At 35.0% G+C, this 23,977-nt stretch overlaps 1 long non-coding RNA gene across 1 annotated transcript in view; it reads left to right on the top strand.

Moving 5' to 3' along the window:
* Positions 1 to 23,977, top strand: part of LOC132368495 (uncharacterized) — a 121,458-nt gene that overhangs the window by 17,125 nt on the left and 80,356 nt on the right. The window lies entirely within an intron of this gene.

Raw genomic sequence — 23,977 nt, 5'->3', positions numbered from 1 at the left:
CATCTCAAGGTCCTTATCCTTAATCACATTTCAAAAGTGGTATTTGCCATGTAAAATACCATATTCATAGCTTCCAGGGATTAGAGAGTGAACATCTTTGGCTAGGCCCTTATTATGTCTGCTACAGGAAATTCTGTTTTATTTTGTTTTTTTAATTTTCTTTCAAGTGTTTCCATTATGAGGCTGTTAAGATTTGTGTAGCTTAGTTAGGGAAACAAGTTTTATTTGTGATGATGGACAAAATATGTCTAGAAACATAAACTTACTATATTCTCCTTGAGAATTAATCACACTATTACTATTAAATACTCCTTTTTATCCTTAGCAATATCCTTTGATCTGGATTCTACTTTATCTGATATTCATATATTCACTCCAATTTTCTTTTGATTAGTGTTATTGTGCTGTCTTTTTTTCATCCTTTTAATTCATTTGTGTATTTATTTTTGAAGTGGATTTCTTCTAGGCAGCATATAGTGGGGTCTTGCTTTTTCATCCAATATGACAATCTCTGCCTTTTAATTGAAGTATATACACTACTTATATGATTGGGTTAAATCTACCATCTTGCTATTTATTTTCCTTTTGTTCTTGTGGCTGTAAGTCTAACTCACAGAAGATTAAATAAGTAATCAACCACCTAGCATAGTTATCTGGTAAGCACATACATATGATATGCTATCATTTTTCTTTTTCTGCCTTCTGTTGGACTATTTTTTGCAATTCCTTATATCTCCTTTTTGTTTTATTATCTATAGTTCTATCTTGTTATTTTAGTGGTTGTTTTGGGGTTTATAGTATAGATCTTTAATTTATTAAAGTCTACCTTCAAGTGATAATATACCACTTCACTTGCAGTTGTAAGAAACTTACTATAGTATTCTTCCATTTCTCAATTCCTAGCCTTTGTGGTAATGTTATCATACATTCCTTGCATGTTACAGACTCCAGAACATACAGTTTTTATGTTTTTAAACAGTCATTTTTTAGTTAAAATAATAATAGGAATATCTCATATATTTATCCATATATTGTTTTCTGTGCTCTTCATCCTTTGTAGATCAATATCTCCATCTCATATAATTTTTCTTCTTATCTAAAGGATTTCCTTTAACATCTTTTGTAGTAGAGGTTCACTGATGATACTTTCATCTTTTTTGTCTTAATTTTTATCCAAAAGATATTTATTCTATGTATAGAAGTCTAGATTGACAGTTTTTTCTTTCAGTACTCTAAAGATGTTCCTCCACAATCTTTTTGCTTGCAGTGTTTCTAATAAGAAATCTGATGTCAGACAAATGCTTCTGTCTCTGTTGTGTCTTTTCTGACTTTATTTATGATTGTTTCTTTATCACTGGCTTTAAGGTATTTTATTAAATGTGATATGACATTATTCTATGTGTCTACTTAACATGCTCAAACTTTCCTCTACCTTCTTAGATATATGGAATATAATTATAAAAATTGTTTTAATGTCCTTGTCAATGAATTTTATTATCTATATAATTTATGAGTCTGTTTCAATTGATTGTTTTTTCCTTTTCTTCCCATTGTGGATTATATTTTCCTGCTTCTTTGTATGCCTGCTATTTTATTGTGACTTTTTGTTATATCCTCATTATGATTTCTAACTCTCCTCCATATTAAAGTCTCTTTATTATCCCTCAGTTTAGAGTTGTATTTTTTAAATTAGACTTTCAGAGCCTTGTCTGTTTTATAAGTTTATTTGTCATGGATGTAGCTCTTAAAGACAAAATAACATTTTTAAAACAATAAAATAAATGGATATATATTTCTTCTGTTTGACTGATGTTTGTGCTGTTCTTTTTGTAAGTTCTTCATTAGACTACTTAGTTTATTTTCATTAATTCTTAATTTAAAATTAAAGTATGTAGGGGTAAGCATTTTTTTTCCTCCAGATGGCCACATCAAATACCTTTTCCAAATTATGTCCTTATCATTTTGAGTCACACTTTATTATTTCTTTGTCACTGTGAAAGCTTTTGGAGATATTTTATAAGATCTAAGTGGATGGGTTGTTTTCCATATTCCTGTGATACCATGCTCCAGATTCACTTGTAGTTTTTATTAACATCAACTGTATGATTACCAAGGTCTTGAAGAGAGACTGGTGACTTCAACATTTTGCTAGTTGGACAAAAAAATGTTATGAAACATTCTTGCCAATTATTCATATTATGCAATTGGAGAATAACTCAATTTATGAGCCATTTATGGACAACACTGTAAATGTTACAACATCTTAAAGCCTTGTGTATACTTTCTGAATGTAGTACATCCTCTCAGTGTCACTGCCAATTGCATAATCAACATCATGCTATGTTAGATGTTGTGAGTTTCTACAATAACATGTCAACCCAGTTCTAATACATTTTAGACAGTATGGCATCTCAATATGGAATTTCCTCTTGCTTATAAGCTACCTTCTTTCTCTTGAAAGTAGGGTTTTGTATCTCCTCTTGCAACGTGAGCAAGATTTGGTTTCACGGAGTTAGTGAGCAGATGTTCTAAAGCATGTTTCCTTTTTCTTACTGACCATGGAAGCAATGTTTTTTTTTTTTTTTTTTAATTGATTTATTAAGAAGCTCTACAGTAAAGTTTCATTTAAAACATCTCACATAGGTGTGTTAGTTCACCTGTGATAGACTCATTCAGGGTTCACATAAGTGACATAGTTCTGTAATGTAAGCACAAAACCCTCATCCCCAAAATTCATCAGTCTTAGACTCTGGGGTAAGGGTGGAGAGAAGTCTCATATGGCACAGGTTGACAGGAATATACTGTATTGCTATCTAGAGATTTTTGTGTTATTTGCTTCAAAAGAGAGCTAAAATTATTAGTATAAAAATTCCTTAGTGCAATATGACCAACATCCAACCCCCCAAAGTTGCCTTGATAAGCAGAATCTCTTTGGGCCCAGGTTAGATACTATCCTTATTTTTCTTAACAGCCAACTGTAAGATTGGAGTTATGCTGCCAAATTTACCCAACAGTCATTTTAACTGAAAAGGAAAGCAGATCTCCTGAAAATTAAATAATAAGTCAATTACTTGAGATTTTTAAAATTCTAGCAAAGAGAAGCCACATACAAATGTGAAGTATTCCGAAACTCAATAAGAATCATCTGGTTAATTGAAAATAGATGTTTCCTGTCTGAAATATGGAATCTCTGAAGACTGTTATTCATTAAGTCTGGGCCAGGAGCTTGCATTTATAAGAAATGATTTCTGTGGCCAGAAACATTTAGGGAAAAACTGACACTGTGAAACTGAGCAACATAAAATTGTTGTTTATTTATTACACTACTTCATTCATCAGTACACCTACTCATTCACTTGTTCATTCACTCCCACCTTTTGAACATTTACAGTGTGTTCCAGGCTTATCGCTGAACACTCGTAAATAACCATGGACAAGTCACAGTGCCTATGGCTTAGAGCTCACAATTTGGTACACATATGGGCTACGGTAGACACGGGTACATAACGTAGAATCATAGAAAGAGGGCACTCAATATGTTTGTACATACTGATTATGAACGCATTGTTGGTGTTGCTTCTCAATTTCTGACTCTATTTCACCATTTTTGGGGGGGAAATTGGCCATAGAAGTGGTTGCCTATCTTTATGTCCTTTAGATCACAACAATCAATATATTCATTACACAGATTTTTACACAGTTTTCTAAGTCTCTAAGCCAAGATAGCAAATCTCTCACCCAGACTGATCTTTTCTATCTATACCTTCGGTTGAAACCTACTACTAACCTTCATTTAAAAAGTTAGTTTTCAAATAAACACTCAGCTTCTTTGGAGAAGGAAAATCATTCCACAATCTCTTAAATTGGATTATAAACTTTATCTTGATAATTTGTGCTTATAAAATTTTTGTCATTAAATTAATTTTAAGTTGTAATATTTTAAATGAAATGACTCAAAGGAAAAATTTCCCTTTAAGAATTGAAAAAAGCTTTAAAGGGAAAATTTCCAGAGAAATTATTTTTAGGAGTGCAATAAACCTGATACCCACAAAAAATATTGAAGACAAGTCCACAACCTGCACAGATAAGCAGCTTAAAAATGCAGATTCCCCCAAGTCCTTTTGCTAAAATCATGCCACTTTATCCATTTCCGCCCCCCACCCAAATTAATAGGTAAATTTCTGCAAGATCTAATTTCTTTTGACAAGGGATAGCCTTCATGCTGCTCTGCATTCTGCATGTAGTTAAGCAGCCTTTGTTGTCAGTCTATTTGTTGTTCTCCAGTCATTGAAAAAGGTGGGGACTTCAGATGGATTCTCTAGTGAATAGGATGTTTTATGAGTTGGAAATCATTAAAGCTGAAAACATCAAAGACAAACAGGATTAAATGCTAATTTTCAGTGCGAAAGAGTACAACAAGGGAAATGAGACAAGAACATCAGCATGACTTTTGAGAAAATTCGAAGTCCCTGACTGGTTTTGAGACTGATCTTTAGAGAAATGTGCTTTTTGGCCTAAATAAAAAAATCAGAGGTGATCCTAACTTTGAACTTTATTTTATTTTTTCTATTTATTTAAAGTCAGCTTTCATTGTCTTAATAAGATGATACTATTTCATTGGGCTACATTTTCCTGGGACTGGACATGACCAGGAGCTTGGTATAAGCCTAACCATTTGGCCAGTGGGATACTGTTTTCTGATGTTATCCTCTCCTTTTCTCTGCTCTGCTGTTCTGCATAGCACGTGGAGGATACAGAAAGGGAATGGTGTCACCATGCACTACGCTGGGCAAACGATAAACTGTGAAGGTTTGATGTTGGACTTGTAAATCTGCAAAGAGAAAAATTTTGAAGCTGTAAATGATAATTAAACAAGGTTATAAGAAGAGTAGTTACTGAAACTGAGGATGCCATTGGGACTTCCCTGGAGGTCCAGTGGTTAAGAGTTCACCTTCCAATACAAGGGGTGCAGGTTCAATCCCTGGTCGAGGAGTTAAGATCCCACATGCTTTGTGGCCAAAAAACCAAAACATAAAACAAAGTGATATTGTAACAAATTCAATAAAGACCTTAAAAATGGTCCACATTGGGCTTCCCTGGTGGCGCAGTGGTTGAGACTCTGCCTGCTAATGCAAGGGACACGGGTTCGAGCCCTGGTCTGGGAACATCCCACATGCCGTGGAGCAACTAGGCCCGTGAGCCACAACTACTGAGCTTCCGCGTCTGGAGCCTGTGTTCCGCAACAAGAGAGGCCACGATAGTGAGAGGCCCGCGCACCGCGATGAAGAGTGGCCCCCGCTTGCTGCAACTAGAGAAAGCCCTAGCACAGAAACGAAGACCCAACATAGCAATCAATCAATCAATCAATCAATCAATAAATCTTAAAAAAAAAAAAAATGGTCCACATCAAAAAAAAAAAAAAAGGAAAGAAACTGAGGATGCCATAAAAGGTGAAAAAATAAGATGTTATTTTTATTCCAGCAATATCTGGGGAAAGAAAAAAAATTTAATCCATGAAAAACTTATAGTTTAATAGAAATGTATAACTAATTAGAAAATAACACACAAAAAAGCAGTATTTAAGTTCTATAATAAACCGTGTGAACATATATATTGAAGGGATATGTGCAAATTACAATAAGATAGAGTGGTTTTTCCCTTAAGAGGGAAAGACTTATGAGCGAGGTGGATTTTGAAGCTTTGAACCCTGCTTTGAAGTATAAGATTTGGATTTCTGGAAATCAGGAGAAGAAAAGTCCGTGACTTATTTGATAGTCTATTCATGTTTGTTGGTATTTTCCTTTAATAAATTAGATATTTATTATATAAAATTATGCATTTCTCAAAGATAAGAACATTGTCCTTGCAACTTACTAAGTATAGTCCCTAGAACAATGTCACATTAGGACTGAAAATACATGTTTTATAGCTGATAATAATCAGCTAGATGACAGACATGCATAAAAAGGCTAGATGTTCCTACTTGCTCAGGAATGACCCGCTGACAGGCATCACAGGAAATGTTAACATTTCTCCAGACCTCAATCATTTGACCCAAATCTTGGTAAGTTTTGCCATATCCCATACCATCTATTGAAGTACTTAATATTTTTCCTTAACTAATTCAATCATGTTATCTAAATGCCTAAAAAACGGTATGACCAATGTCACTCACCATGAATCAAAGTAACCATGAAAACAAACACAATACAAAACAACACGATTAATTTGAAAATTAAAATATAAAATGAAATTAATAATAATCAGCTTACTTCTCACCTAAAAAAGGTGAGTTTGTCATTTAAAATAATGAAACTGTGGATTTTATAATAGTATAAAGTGTCACTAGATTAGATGATACCTAATAGAAGAAAAAGATTGGGTTTCATATCAGAAAGATAATTGCATTTTTTTTGTTTTGAGGCTCATCAGGAATAAAAATTTCATCTCACACTTATATCTACTGAGAAAGAGCAAGATATTTCATCTAACTCCTCTGATAGGTTTAGATACTCAGAACTAATTACTAATCATATTGATATGAGATTCTTTTGCAATATATTCTTATTCCAAGAAACCATATGAAGCAATATCCCAAACTTGTTCTTTTGAATATGTCCTATTCATGGACTGGTGCAAACCAGCATTTCTTATTCACTCACTTTTACCATCTGGTTTTGAAAAATATGTGTAACCATCTTTCAACAATTGTTTCAAACATATCCTCCTAAGAGTCACCATATTTCCAACCTTGAAGTCAATGTTAATCTCTCTCTCTCTCTCTCTCTCTCCTCTATACCTCATACCCAATCAATCAGAAATTTGTATGAGCTTTTCCTTTGAAATAATATATGCAGAATCCAACCGTCTGCCATCAGACCCACCACTAATACCCTGTTCTAAGTGCCCATCAGGTCCTCTATGGACTATTGTCACAGTCTCCTAACTGGTCTCCTGGCTTGCAATTTTGTCTCCAAGAACCCAACTAATTACTTTCCATACAGTGGTCTGCATTATTCTTTTAAGATATAAGGTCATATCACTTTGCCCAAAAGCCTAGCCCACTTATAGTATAAGCCACAGTCTTTACAGTGGTCGAGAAAGCCCTGTAGAACCTTAGGTATTTATCCCTCTATCCTCCTCCCTCTATTCTCAATCTAAAGTAAGTTCCTGGAGGCTGGGGATTTTGTGTTCACTGCCTTATCAACTGACCCTAAAACCATTTTTGGTATGTGGAAAATATTTGTTGAATGTAGGAGTGCATTTTCAGTGAGCTGTTATCTGAATTCCTAAACAGATCTGAATTGAGAGAATCCAACACCTTATAGCTCCATGTGGTTCATGTGGTCTTTTAAGGGACTAGTGATAGAAGAAGCATGCATTGCAAGAATAATTTTTATTGTTTAAATAAACATATATATGTGCAAGATATAGTCATATACTCGTTCTAAGCAGGTATAAGATTTTTCAGGTTAGAAGTTTTATTTGGAAAGCCTTGAATTTCTTCCCACACTACATATAGTCAAGTGATGATTTCTTAATGCAAAACCTTATATTCATTTTCTTCTCCTCAGAAAACTAAGAAAAAAAAAATTGAGAATCCAATGGCTTGAGCCTAAAAAGATTGACAAATCAAACCCTTTCACCAATTACTTCTAACTCTTGATGCACATCTAAAGTAACTCAAGATTTTCTCATATATATAACAAGTAGATTTTATTTTCTAAGTTTGGAGGTATGAAATGAAAAATGCAGGAATAAATATATAACTTGAAGATACCAGGATTGGAATCATCTACATGACCAGTATTTCTGAACAGTTGGTACTGGAAGGTATTGGTAATTCCTGGGTCTATGTAAACAGGATTATCATGATGCTCCCTACTTTATCTTTATGTTAAAGCGATACTATGTGTGAAGCTTTTGGTTTGATATGTTGGTTATTTTTTTCTAATACATTAAAATATATGCATGACTATTAAAATTAATCTCTTTATCACCTAAAATCACCTAGATTGTCACCAATTCCAATTGTGTCACAACTTGGGAAACACTGTCCAGGACAGCACTATCCAATGGAAATATGTTACAAGCCACATTGAAACCACACATGCAATTTAAAATTGTTAGTAACCACATTCACAAAAGTAAAAAGAAACAGGCAAGATTACTTTTAGTAATATATTTTATGTGACCCAATAGATCAAAATATTATCATTTAAATATATAATCAATATAAACATTATAAATGAGATATTTTTCTTTTTTAATACTGAGTCTTTGAAATCCAGTGTATATTTTATACTTTTGGCACATCCCTACTTCTTATCACCAAATACCACATCCTGGAAATTGTTTTCATTAAAATTTAACCTAGTGTCCCTAAGCTTAATCAGACTATGTTTACAAATGAGAGGAGTGGACATTGTATCATTATGTTGTTGTCTTGTTAGCTATGCCCTGGGATCCAGTTTCCCTAGTTATTCTGGGACTATCTAGAGCATGTATCACATGTATTTGTAGACAAATTTTCTCATATTCTTACCCTCTGGCTTCCATAGCAATGCCTGCTGCCAGATCTGTTGAAAGAGAAAGCGCCTTGGAACTGCTTCACTGCTCTCCCAGGGTTCATGGTCTCATCCATGGCCCAAATGAGCTGGATGCCAATTATGTTGCCAAGGCCAGAGGTGAGAGTGAGAGATGCAGAATGATGCTCTCCCCTACCCTAGACCCAAAGCACATTGGGTGTTCCAAGATCCTCACCAAGTCTCTCAAGAAAACTCTTCAGCTTTTCATGCTAACCCTTATCTTTAGGGAGATTCAGAGTCAACTTCCAGAGCCCATGTGACATGGATGCAACATGTTCCCATCCCCCATCATACTCAAACCTCTTCTGTCTTCTGCAGTCAAAAGATAAATTCCTACAAATGGGTTCCATAGAAGAGTGGTTATGGCCACATTTCTGCCAGGGATAAACTGGATCACACGGTTCAGAAGTATCTTTCGCTTTCATGTCATCTTTCTCACTCCCAAACCAGGCCATTTATCACCTCATGAGGAACATATATATATATCTCACCTCATGAGGAACATATATATATATATATATATATATATATATATATGCCTAATAATATGCAAGTAACAGCCTAGTTAGTCTCTGGGCTACTGGAGTACTTAGTATAATTTTACAAATAAAATTTTATGTCAATTGATAAAATCTGCAAATTTATGTCTATTGATAAAATGGAAGTTGAAGATATGTTTATAAATAGGCAAACTGGTAGGGAAAAAATTCACTGTAGCTTTGTCTAGACACAGAGACTTCGCTTTCAATCAGTTAGAAAATCTTAAATAATGCTTTGCACTGTTGCTATTCTCTCCTTACCTGAATTGATATTTCATTGATCTGTGTTTCAGTGGATGTAGATTATATTACTATGTTGTGCTGTAATGATTAAACATTGTAAATACAACATCAGCCAGCACTGAATTTTAGATCAGTTGTCCATTGGAGCTAGTAGAAATAGCCTTTACTGAGGAAAATGCAGAGCCCAATAAGTAATGGTAATGTAGTAACACACAGGGTTGAGAATATAAATGCTTCTTCTTCCTTTGTTGATATCATTTTAATAAACACTTTATTGAACATTATTAAACTGTCCTGGCTTTATTATTGTTTAGATACCCACTAATTAGATAATATATGTGTTATGCAATTAAATATTGTAAGACAAGTTCATTTCTCAAAGAGATAGTAGTCAAAAGTATGATAACTTTTATCTATCATGTTGCCTGTTACTTCCTGATTGTAAGTTCATGCTAAAAATGGTTCCTCTCACAAATAAGTCTGGATTCATAGGTTACAGCATGGACTCTGGTGTCAAACTGGCTGAGTTTAAATCTTGTTGCATGATCTTGGACTGTTTTCATATCTGTAAAATGGGGATAATAATAGAACCTCAACAGAGTGCTATGAAAATTAAATGAGTATTCTGTAAATTGATATTAGTATGATGGGAAAGAGGAACTCTCACTGTGTTAAACACTGAGAAATTTAAATTAAAACATAGATGTTTAGGTAAATTAGAAGAGCAGTGTAAATGGAAACCACTTAAAATGAGTATCTCTGGAGAATGTATAGGTGACTAACATCTTAGTGCTCTATCTACAAAGCCACTGAAAAGCTTGGTATTTTACTGAGACCTAAAACCTTTGTTTTGTAATTTACTGCAGGCAGAATGCTGAAGAAAGCATTTAAAACAATTCTTGGTCAATGTTTAGAAGTTTCAAAAACCTGTTTTTCAGAAATTAACTCTGGAAAAGTTATTTGTAATGACTGGATCCTAGACTTTGATTATAAAAAAAAAAAATCACTGTAAGGAAAGGAGAAAATTAGTGGTTTATAGAACTCTCATGAAAATGTTTATAGGCCACAGTACTGTGAATCTAGCTACAGGCCATCATTGTATTCTCTGCCGAAAACAATTCTTGTTTTATCTCTTTGTCTCATCCACTTTCATTATAGCAGTCCTTCATGAGAGACTGTTTTGATATGATAATTTTAACTGTATTATATCACTCTCAGTGATTTTAATGAACTTTTTGCAACTTTACAATAGTTGTATGACTTTGAGAGCCTCAAATTAGATCATGTTTAGTTTTCCAAGATCAAGTCATCTATCATCTAGCTATCTATCTACCTATCATCTATCACCTATCATCTACTGAAAAGCAATAAATTTGGTTCTAAATTGCTTCAATGCACCCCTTGGTGTTAGGGAAATTTGGGACAATTTCTTGACAGAACAGCTCCCTGGTTTATAATATATCCTATGAACTACCATGGGGGAAAATACCAAAGACTTAATTTTAAGGGGAAAAAAAAGAGATTGCCATTTATAAGAACTACATTGCAAGAAGGAAGAGAGAGATCATGCAACAGCCAGAGGCTGGAGAAATCCACAACTCAGTTCCTCAATGTACCAAATGCAAGCCTTCTTTTGTACACGAGTGCCATTAAAACATCTTCCAAGAATTGCCTTGTGGTCAACAGGGAGCATAATAGGCTTGTTACTCTCAGGAAATAAAGACCCATGACACCCTGGTAAGAAGAAGAGCTCTCATGACCTTCAGCAGGGGTGAGGAAGGTGGACCTCTTTGGTGTTTATTAATTTACAATTTAATTTAATTACTAATTTAACTGCAGTTGAAAGAGGCAGAATAATTTGTTTAATAAAAATGGGATCCTAATGAGAGTCAGTGTTTGCTCAGGGGAATAAAACTGTGAAGATCTCTGAAAATTTATATAGTGCTCATATTTTTGTCCAGGGGGACAAAACTTTAAGACTCTCTTTGGTAGCTGGATTTTAACTTTTGGAATAAGTGACATGAAAATTTCTGTTGATTATGGAAGCTGTTCTTTTCTAAAGAGCACATTCAATGACATACTGATGAAGAAAAATCTTTGGTTGCTCATATATAACTTTAATGAAGCTGTCCAATACAAGCTGGTCACACTCTAAGACTCCAGTCTACTTGTAATTTCCTAAAAGTATATTTACTTGGGTACTGACGTCAAAAATACAACTCTATCAATGTCACCTTTATGTCAGCAAACAGATTAAATGCTTCGAATATCCAGCATAATGACATTCTGTATGGTCTAGATCACAATTGTGATAGTATATTTGATACAGTTGTAAACGTTGGAAGAATACGCCTGCCTAAGAGAATAGCTTTTTTTCTAGTCTTAAACACGTTACAGTTGCCAGTGTAAATCACTTGTCAGTCTATGGCAAATGTAACAGTGTTTTAATCTGAAAAAGGGGAGAAATAAAGTACAGATAATCTTTTTGGCCATTTTCTTGGCACCATCATACATTGGAGACTGACAGGTCCTTCACTTGAGTGACAGGTGTCCTTTGAAATGCCTGTGAATCAGTATCTGTACAGACTGTTGAAATGCATATTTCCATCCTTATCGTAAAGGCATGGATGGGCAAGATAGGTGCTGTTAACATTGCAAATAGCTCCAGAATTATTCATTGTCAGCTCCAGGCAAAGAATAGGAGGAAAGTTTTATTATTCACCATGCACAATAGCAGGATGCTTAATGATTCTCAGTTACCTTGGCAGAATTGTCTGTCGACTTCAGGCACTAGCAGTGGGTGACACAGGTCTGGCCAAGTGTTAGAGCAAGATCATACATTCTGGTCCCATTTTAATTTCTAATACATTAATCTTTCCCTCCCAGATGCACAATGAATATTCCATAGACTCTTGTTTGTCAGAAGCTGTCTGGCTTTCATCTATTCAGGTGGTTTCATTGACTGTGAAAGCGTGCTTCAAAGGCCTGATCAGTCAATGACAACTGTCTCACAATAGCATTGAGTAATGCTTCCCTTTTTTCTTTTCAGGCATCTGATAGACAACTTTGACACCTGATCTCTGGGGACCTTATGGAGTCACTCAGAGTTCTTAAGAGACTTCCCTTACTTTATCATTCCAGAAAGAATTGTCACAGGTGAATGTATCGCACTTTCTCAGGAGCTGAACCTGACCCTTGAATCCATCTCATTTGCACTGCAGGTTTCACAATGAATTAAAATGGATTAAGTTGGCTTAATGCTGTTTTACAAGCAAGCAAAAAGCACTGTGCCATTCACTTTTAATTTTAATCCTTTGTCTTAGCCTGCTAATTACTATTGTTTTAAGTTCATTATCCTGGCAGGCACATTGTTACTAGTTGGATGCTAATGCTTGTAAACAGTGTCCTTACTTTTGCAGGTACTGACCCTTCAATTGTCAAATTAGTTCATGTCATTGCTGAACAGCCGACTCTGTAATCTACCATTCTCTCTTTAAAATTTTATCCTTCTCTTGTCTCTAATTAATTAAGCAATAACCCCATTGAAGCATCTTATGCACAGACTCAAGTTCAAAAGCATTAAAAGGAGAAGGAGAAACTGGAAATTGGATATGTGAGTCCTCCAATTTCTCTGACAACCCTGGGTCAGAAGAATTCTATCATCCAACATGTTTTGTCTGTAAAGCTTGCAAAATACGACCATAAAAGCAATCTAAGCTATATTTCCTATCTCTCCACAACTTTTTCAAAATCTTCATTGAGAACAATGGAGATGCTACAATGCTTCAGATGAGAGCAAAATATAGGGAAGAAAAAACATTGCTGAGAAATGATTTGAAAAGATGAACCAGCCACAGAATTCATGGAACTCACTTTTGGTACATTTTCAAGGTGCCTAACAAAATATCTCATTTCAGTGTAGGCATTTTCTCTACAATGTCCTCATGAAGGTCAGCCAGCTCTCTGAATATTTTCTGTGAAGGAAACTTCACAACCTCACCATTGTGATATTCTGGTTATTACAAACTTCATTTCTATTATGAATTGAAATCAACCTCCCTCTAACTTCCACCCACTGGTCGCAGTTGTGTGTTCTGGAGCCACACACACAAAAGACCATTGCTGTTGCCTCATGACTATACTTGGGTTATCTGAAGCATCTTCCCAAAGCTTTTTCAAGAGACTAAGTATACCCAGTTCCTGTACTCGTTCTTTAAGTAATACAAATTTGAGACCCTCTTCTAATCACAGTCACTCTCTTCTGAACATGTTTCTCTTTGTTCTTCTCCAACAGGCAATTTCTTGTCAGAGATAAGAAACGTTTGGGAAATATATCTAATCTTCCTTGAAGACCAACAAATCCAATAAAAACATAAATTCCCACCACCAACTGTATCGACCTACATGGATCTCAACCCACTTGCTTTGCTTCCCTTCCTAACCCCAATGGAAGAAACGTCCCAAATCTCATGCACTCTTGATTCTCTCCCCTTTTGCCCATTCAGACTTTACACTTGCAGGTATTCCTCCTCTCTCCAACATCAGCAACTCCTCCCTTTCTACCAGATCTGTTTAATAAGAAATAAATCATGTCATTTTTTTTTCTATTTAAAAGTAACCGCCCCCCCCTCAACTTGGTCATAAATTCTCCTGTATCTACTGCCTCCCTTTTCTCCTCTTTCGTAGAAAATTACTATTGAGTTGTCAGCATTCAATGTCTCCACCTCTTTTTGTTATAGTACCTCCTCAAAATACTCCCTGAAGGTTTTAGTCACACTACTTCCTGAAAATGTTTTTGTCTGTGAGTTCCATATTGTCAAAATTAATAGTTTCTTCATTGTTCTCATTCACTCAGTCTCTCAGGAACATTTGGCACAGTTGGCTACCTGTCTTCCTTGAAATATTTTCTTCTCTTAACTTTAGTTGCACCACGATATCCTGATTTACCGCATGCTCCATTGGCTACTTCTTCCTAGTCTTTGCTAGCTTCTCTTTCTCATTCTGACCTCAGTATTATAGAGGCTTTGATTCTTGACCTTTGGCCCTCTTCTCTATTTACATTCACATTTTAAGTGATCTCATCTGATCCCATGGTTTTAAATGACTTCCATAAGTTAATGTCTCCCTAAATTATACCCCCAACGCTGGACTGTTCTGAGAGCTTTAGACTCATATATTCACATTCCCACTCAACATATCTGTTAGTTTTATAACAGGCATTTACTCCCTTACATGCTTAAAATGAAACATTTTACTTCATTTCCCATAATGATTGGTTAGATAATCGGACCAATCTTTTCCCCTCCCCCGACCCAGATAGCTAAAAGAAGTAGAGAAGATATATTTTTGAGTCATCTAAAAAGCAACAAAAATCTCACAAGACAATAAGGAATTATCAGGTCAAGTGTAGAGATGAAATGGAAATCAGGAGAGGTAAATGAGTATGACAGTTGTTGCAAGATGAGCAGAACAGTAATCAAAACTTAGATCCCCCAAATTCAAGAGTCTAACAGGAGAATTTCTCAACAATGGTTTGAGATCCCAAAGAACTTCACTTCTTGAAGAGAAGATAAAATAAGAGAAAAGTCCTCACATGAAATCCCCACATGATTCTGAGCTGACTGGATTATCAGGGGGAAACTTCTGGTCTTTAACTTAGTTTAAGTTGATCCTGGATTGCTGTTACCTCCAGGGGCTTGGCAGAATGAATCACAAATTCCCTCTGGAGGTAGCTGCATTCATTCTAAGCCTCTTATAGCTACCAATGTATATTTTTTTTCCCCACAGTTTAAGATAACCAGGAGTACAGGAAATAAGACACCATGACGAAGAAACACCAAAAAATAAATAAATAAATAAATATATATATATATATATATATATATATATATATATATATATATATTAGGTAACAGAAATGAACTATAAATATTTTAGGTTGTGGACTTCTCAGAAAAAGATTATAAAACAACTTTGCTTACAAATGGGAAGCTTCATGTTATCTAAGATAAAATTTAAAAATTGACAAAGCAGATTTCAGAAAAACTTTAAAGAAAACAGATACAAAGTTACTAGACATGAAAGGAGCAAAAACTGGCTATAAAATCACAAAATTAACTTTTGATTATCCCCTTCTCCTAAACTCCTCTTCCCCACCCAATCTGCCCATCTTAGTTAATGATTAGCCTTTATTGTGTTGCTCAGAAGACATGTCCCTCATCCTCAACATTCAATCCATCAACAATGCTGTAGATTATACTCCCAGAATTTGTAATAATCAGATATTTTTTCAGCAACTTTACTGCTATAATCCCAGCCCAAACTGCTATAATCTATCACCTGAACTATTGCAATACCTTATTAAATGATCTCCCTGATTTTTTACCTTTGTCCTCTTCTAATTTTTCTCCGTATGGTATCCAGGGAGATCTTTGAAAAATTTGAATCAGATTATATCAATTCTCTTTCTAAAACCCTTCAATGGCTTCCTACTGCTTAAAAAAGCTTACAAAGTCCTACATGATCTCCTGATATATTTTCCTTATACCATACTCTCAGCTGCCTTTCTTGAGCATATACGCTTAACTTTGCCTCATCTTCCTTGCATTTACTGATATTTCCTCCTGGAATATACCCTTCTCTTATACAGGGTTTAGCTCAAGTGTCATCTCCACACTGACTTCCCTGATTATTCAATCTAACCCGGCACCCACCTCATCAATTATTCTACAGTATCTATCTTGTTGTTTTGCATTTACCACCCTCTTAAAATATATTATTTATTTGTTAATTTACTTATAAGACCTTACCACTCTGGTTCACTGTTCTATTTCCAAAGCCCAGAGCAGTGCCTGCCAAATAGCAGGGGCACAAAAATATTTGCTGAATGATTAAGTATTTACTTTAGAACTTATTATTAGCATAACTGACAAATTTATTGTAAACATACCTTTCTGTGAAAATTTATCATTGGAAAGTCATTTGCAAAAATATTTCCCATTTTCTCCACTGTTTAGCGTATAGGAATTATTGAATTGTGAGAAAGAAAATATAGTTTAGACTATTTGTGAGTTCCAATAAATGACAAGATTTTACTAAAGCACCAATGAACTAGAGAAAGCATTTGCAGCATATTTAAAAGGTCTTGAGTTTGTGTCCTGATAAAGCTAAAGTTATGGAAATGCCTAAATCTTGAGTATTAAAAATAAAATGGTAGAGGGTATATGTTTAAAAAGAAAAATTGGTTTATTGACCAATAAAATATATTCTGATGCATTTTTAAAATGTTATAAAAATACTAAGAGGGCTAAATAAGTGACCAACATAGGAGTTTGGTGAAAGAAAGTACTTGGATTTTAGTTAAGAATTGAAAGTGGCCAAAAAGGTGAGCAAAGAGAAAGGGAGAAGGCATTTAGAAGAAGAAAGAAATACATTTTAAGGGGGAAAAGGCATAAAACTTTTCTTATTTGGGAACAGAGGCATCTAAATTATATGGAGACTTGGGTTGCCAGGAAGGAGAAACTAGAGCAGTGTTTGAAAGGCAGGGCAAGCCACAGGAAACTGTCATCACTTTAAAGGACAACAGCGATATGGTTGGAAATTGGCAGCATGAAAACAAAGCCATCATGTTAATGGGTATTTGCCAGAATGTGAGAAGGGCCTGCTCTGCATAAAGTTTGGTTTGAAGACCCTTCCTGCATGCTTGCATGAATTCTCCATAACAACCCTGGATGTAAGGAGGTGCTGATTTTAATTCCTGTTTTAAAATTGAAGAAGTAGAAATGTTAAAAGGTTTAAAGTACTTGTGCAAGGCAACTGATCATTTAGTGAGGAAATCAGCATTTTTACCCTAATCTTTCTGATTCTTAAATCCATCCTTACTGAACATCCTCTATAAAGCTTTCTCTTCAACTTAAATCTAGGGTGTGTAAGTTCCCCAGCAAAACCCTGAAGGTTTTCACAGGTCCCTGTTTAAAATTTGCTGTTGCTTTCCTATGAGAATGTGTGTATGTGTGTGTGTGCACACACGCACACACTCCCGGGCGTGCCTGAGCTAGTGCTTCTATTTGTAATAACACATTGGATTTTCAGGGCCTGAGGTTTCCTTGGCAGGCAGCCATCTATTCTCACCTTCTCAAGCTTGTGGCTACAACAGTTGGCATTCCATTTTCCTGCCTGCTCTTTTTAGACATTTCTTCCATCTGATTAGTCATTTAAAATCTTCCTGCAGTGTTTGTTGATCTTCACCTGTTTGTTGCTTTTCCTGTGTTTAGAAGTTAAAATGTTATATTGGTGCCAGCTTAATAAAGCCTAACAAGGGATGAATCCACACAACCGTTTGAACTAAGCAGATGGCAAGGCATGGTTTGAAAGTTGAATAACTTATTGGTGTGCCTGCCTTCAAATAAAGGAAAAATTTTCCAGGGATTTCATCTACAGAATAAGGGGGCTCAACATAAAGTTAAACCCAATTATACTCATTGGTTAATAATGATTTCAATAAGAATTTCTTTTAATTTGCTAACCGCAATGGCAGTGTGTAACTGAATTCTATCAAGTCTCAGAATAAACTTGGTTATTACTGCTAGCAATAACATTTTTAAAATAATGTATCTCAAAGCCTTGGGAAAGCAGCCTGTTTGTGACTTCTAAATGGATAATGGGATGAACTAGGCCACCTGGACCCCCAAGCTCTGAGAGTCAAAAATCTGAATCAAGAACAGCAGAGACTAAATTTTAGGCTATTCAATTTACCTAAGAATCGCTCAGGAGTGATTAGTAAGTGCTCAGTACATATTAGAATGAAGGAGAAACACTGGCCGCCTTGAAGTGAGAATAAGCAACAACGACCAAAAGAGCTTTATTGGATACAGATAGACTCATTTTAAGAAGCATGACCATTTGCTTGTTTTGACACTAATTGTTCCCCTAAGATCACCATTTCTTTTTAACAAACTCCTATACACATCAAAGGACCTTCTTTCTTTCTCTAGCACTTACCAAAATGTGGCTCTAACACTAAATTCTGGCCCCCATTTCAGCTTTTTAACAGAAGCTGCTCTTTTTTCACACCATGCATATCCTTGGCCAAGGAAATAGGGCCAACAGTTTTCAAAATCCCCATTTTTTCACTATCACCTTTGCTTTCACATAAGACCACTTCTTATCAAGGTCATTTATTTACTTTACTGTTGGCTTCCCACAATCTTTGATGACTTTGGTATCAGAATCAAGGTTTTCTACCTTAGAGCTTTCCCCATCATTTTTGGAAACTCCAAAAATATTAGTGAGGCTGTCACTTTTGTGTCATAATTCTGTACCTTTCCACCTGAAATATCATTTTTTCTGTTCCATTTTAGCACCTTGTATCCATAGCCACATCTTATACCTTTACCTCAGAGAGAACACATTTACTTCTGCCGTCTTAAACTCAACCATCTTAATTCCCTCTCTAACTCTTACTGCATCCCTTTTATCCGATTTCCTCTTCCTTTCCTCACCAAGTCATTTCATTTTATTAGTATTAATATAAATTGTCTTCTTCTTATTTTCAAATAAATATTTTAATCAATTGAGCAAAAGAATATTTCTCTTCCTGGGAATTCCTATAGAATGTCTGGCATCTTCTCTCATTTTCAGGAAGTGTAGGAAAATTCTGTGATTATGTTTTTTGTCCAATAAACCAACTTTATTTTTTAAAATGTACACTATTTTGATCTTCCAACCTCTTGAAACTTCCTATAGGTTGATTTTTGTTCCTCCTCTCCCATGGAAAACTCTCTCCCCAAAGTCACCAAATGACATAGTTGATATGGGCCTTATTTTATTATACTTCTGTCTATTTAATGCAGCTAATTGGTCTTTCTGTCTTGAATTTCTACCCATCTCAACTCCCACAATGCCACTTTTTCTATGTGTCTTTCCCACATCCTTCGCTTTCCTGTCTCTTGTGGCCTGATGCTCTTAGCTTGTCTACTTTGCCTTTAAATATTGGTGTTCCAAGCAGCACACCCTTGGCCCTCTTTCTTCTCACTACACTTCTCACTACTTCTTGTGAGTTTGGATATACCTTCTTTTCTTGAATTACCCTCACCATTTATTTATATGCTAAAGATTCTCCCAAAGCTCTAACTTCTTTCTTGAAGACACATCTACTCAAATACCTACTATATGTTCTAGAAGTATCTTAAACTCAACTTGTAAAGCTCCTCTTTAGTATAAACTTATAAACCTGATCTTCTTCCTATATTCCCCAGTTGGAAGATTAGTGCTACCACCTTATCAATCTCCCAAGTCAAAACAGAAGGCACTTAGAAAACTTCTCTACAGGACACCTTGTCACCATAGTCTCTCCTTTATTCTTCTTACAAATCTTTCTATATCTATACTGTCATTGGTTACCCCAAGGTCCCTTTATTTTTACCTGAATTACTGCAGTGGCTTCCTCTAAATTCTCATATTCCGGCTCACCTACCCTCTACACTGCTGTCATCTAATTTTGCTACTCCTATGCTTAAAATCCTCTAGTGCTTCCCTGTTAGGTGAATAAAGACCAGGCATATAAAGATGATATATAAAGCCTTAAATTATCTGCAAATTCCATCTAACTTCCTTTCACATTAATCCACCACATTGATATTCAGGCCACCTCAGCTACAACTTTTTCCTAATTTGTAACATGTACTCTCACCACTTTCAAGTTTCTCCCATCTTTCCTCCCATCTCTACCAGGATAACTCTTACTAATCTTTCAAAAGTCCCCTGAAGTCATGTCTTTTGAATAACCTGGTATTTAGTGTTATAACTTTGTGTACCTATCTCTACTGTAATTTGTATAATTGTACCTGTCTCCTTTCTTCATGGACTGTTAGTTTCTTGAGAATATGAATTGCATCCTTCATGTCACTCATAAGAATTTCAAATGATGTATAGTGAATAATATGTGCTCAATTAATATTTATTGAATATACAGGTAGATAAAATTGTAAAAGTCAGATGAACACTGTATGTGTCATTTATCCGTTTAAATGTCAGCTTTAGAATTATGTAATTCACCAGGGAATTCTGTGCCTATTTCTGAGGAACTTCACTGTTTTGCCTTGCACATTCCAATATCTTCATTTTCTAATGGTCTTACTACATTTAGATACAATCTTATTCCATTAATTCTACTGGAAAAAAATGTGTAGGAGAAAAAAGGACAAATTTTCTGTGAGTAAAGCGTAAGTAAGACGACTCCTTTTAGAAATTAACATAAACTGAATTGAAAATCTAGTAGAGAAAAAAACTAGGCCCTTCAAACTTGGAAACAATTTACCTAAATGCATCAACAGTAGGTTACTGTACTAGTTCCTTTATCGAAAATATAATAAGGCTTAAGAAAGACTAGCTTATTAATTAGTATAGTTCCTATTTAGTTCCTACTCACATTTCTTAAACAGTGTTCTGAAAATACCTTTGTTTGAAGCCTCCTTCCTTCATAAGAGTCAGCAGGGCCTGTTAAAGAATGATTTCACCAAGTACATTTAAATCTTTGAAACTCCTATATTATAGTCTTCAACTGTAATTTTATAGGAGAGTTCTAATAGAAGTACAGAATCTTAGAGGCTTCTACTTTGGGATGTTGTGCCAATGCAGAGTACAGACAACCTTTTTTTGCACAGTGATGTTGACGCACATCTGCTCAAATACATTAACGTTTCCATCCCAACTGACTCAGTTGGCAGGAACAAGCTCACTCCTCTTTGCAAATACAGAAGTAGGGAGGGGGCACTGAAAGGGGGAGAGGCATTTTACAATTTGTCAAGATATGTATTCCAACACTTACTTTAGAAAATAAGTACTGGGTCCAACTTGAGCTAATAAGCTAATGACTGCTTATCCTTTGCTATTAAGCTTCAAATCAGCTCTTAACTAAATGAGCCAATTATTATATTACCATGTATTTTTCATTCCTTCCTGTTAAATCATGCATTTGGTGTTATATAGAAGTTTTATGCTTATTAAAAAATAACCAGTATGTATGAGCTTATGAAAGGAAACCTCACTCAGATTTTTAAAAAGCAAATGAATTCCTTTAAATCTAACTGGTGCCATATGGTACACTCAGAAACACTTGTAAAAGGAAAGTTAAACCTTGAATATATTAATGATTTTTTTACTGAAAGAAAAAAAAGCCTCTTTTCCATCTTTGCATCTGAAAAGAGTAGGGCATTATGGAATACTTTCCTACACAAAGTAGTGAATTCAGTAACATAAACCTAGTATTGGTTTTATTATTATTATTATGCTTATAAATAGTGCATGGTTTTGAGGAAGACAAAACATTAACATTATGCCTTGATATTGCTCTTAATGTATTAAAGACTTAAAGATATCCATAGCTGACTTTCCACGTTTTTTTTTCATTCTATTTCTCAAAAAAAAAACCCTAAAAAACAAAAAAAACCCAACTCTCTAATCTGACCTTGATGTAAAGACACAGGCACAACCAACCAGTTGTGAGATACACGAATAGCCTCTAGCCGAGGGAGTCTTGTTCCCCTGCCATTCATTTTTTTCTTCCAGGTGAAGTCTCTTACTTTTTAAATTTTTTTCTTTAAGATTTTCTTTTTGCATGTGGACCATTTTTAAAGTCTTTATTGAATTTGTTACAATATTGCTTCTGTTTTATGTTTTGGTTTTTTGACCATGAGGAATGTGGGATCTTACCTCCCCGACCAGGGATTGAATCTGCACCCTCTGCATTGGAAGGTGAAATCTTAACCACTGGACAGCTAGGGAAGTTCCAAGTTTCTTACTTTTAATTTATACTGATATGTAAAGCATCTACTGAAGAGAGTGATTTGTTTTTTTCCTTGCAAATGCAAGGAAATGCAAATGTGAAAGATTCAGAAAGCAATGGAAAACCAAGTATTAGGTTAAGGAGAACACCTGTACTTCTACACTCTTTTCTCCCCATCAGATTGTCAACATTAAGATTGCCCATCGTTTAAAAAATACAAGAGTGCTTTAACGTCAACCATTTTGAAGAGTGAACTTTCTGAATATCTTGCATGAATACTATATACTTATATATACATATCTTTTTATTCTTTCACGTCTCACTACACACATCGCATTTGTTGAGGTGGGATATTATTTTCCTAGTGTAGTGCTAAGAAAAACGTATGGGACTGGATTTTTCTTTTCTGGCTTACTTGAAGCTGTGACAATTTGTTTTGGTATGGAATATAGTTTTCCCAGCCGACAGAATGAAACACTCTGACAAAGGATCTCAGCATAAATAGCAGCTCCCCATTTCAACTTACTTTAAGCTGTGTCCACTAAAATTGTATCTCTTTCCCTTTTTCATAAGAGCTTCTTTTTCACTCTTGACACATGTAGAGTGTTTTCCCAGACTACACAATTATTTGCCAGGTCTTTTCGGTAACGATTATTTTCTGACGGAAGAAGCAATCAACACCTTGACACACCTAAATTAACTCCGAACATCTCAGCGAGTTTCTATTGTTCCCTAGATTGGGAGTCAAATCTCCTTTTTCTTCATATTTCTTTGGTTAGCAATATGATTTGATTTTCAAAGAATTGTTTATATTTTAACATTTATTTTATAGATATCAAGAAGATATAGATTTTTAAGGTGGTAAAGGAAGATAGCATTGAAGAATGCCTTTGCAGAATATGTTTAATTTAGATCTGAACAATAATTGTTGCTTAATCAAGTGGTAGAAATCAAGTAGCAAAGTATTTAGTTAATTTATTTAATCATCTGTGTGCCCCCCAGCTCCCAGAGTGGTGGTGCTCTATAATTTTAATGTACACATGGTTTAATGCACCTGAAAATGGCATGGAAATGGACAGCTGAGAAAAGTAAGGTGGCAATGAAATTACTGTAGTAAATTCTATAAGGACCATAGAAAAAGTAATATTATATCAGTCATTTTTGAGGGAAACATTTGTATTAAAATTATATTTCTAAATCGGAATACAATTTAGTCATCTAGGTATAAACTGAAACTTAGGTGTGCCTACAAAAATAAGAACTATTCAATTTTCACTCATCTGGTAGTTCATAGGGTTTGGTCATGAGACCACAAAGAGAGATATCTACAGGTTAAACCTGCTTTCTGATAAAGATGTAGAATCCCACTATTTGGGACTGTGACTTAAAGTTTAGATTATATTGCAAAAGATTAAGTAAGATATGGTAATATAAAAATAAAAAGGGACAATGAGAAGAAATATTTGTAGAAATATATACTAACAGTAGCTAAGGCTGCTGAACTCTGCAGAAAAGTGACCAGCAGAAAGTTATGGGGCTTTACCTGGGGAAAGACTTCAGGATAAGAGAAGATGAAGGGTGAAAAGAGTTTATCACTTATTGAACGTTCTCCAGATTGTCATTCAAATCCCATTGCATTATTACTCTAACATTAAACATAGAACAAGAGTATAGGGGGCTTACATTGTGTGGAGAGAGGCAAGAACTTATGCGAGAAGAAATTTGCCATGCCATGGGTGATCAGAGGAGATTTTTGAGCCTATGAGGAGTTTTCTCAGGCACACAGCTAAGTAACTTAATACGACGAACAGGCAAATCAGAAA

Source organism: Balaenoptera ricei, chromosome 7 (assembly GCF_028023285.1).
Source record: "Balaenoptera ricei isolate mBalRic1 chromosome 7, mBalRic1.hap2, whole genome shotgun sequence".
NCBI lineage: Eukaryota > Metazoa > Chordata > Mammalia > Artiodactyla > Balaenopteridae > Balaenoptera > Balaenoptera ricei.
Note: the sequence above shows the minus strand (reverse complement) of the source record. Positions and strands in the feature narration are given on the sequence as shown.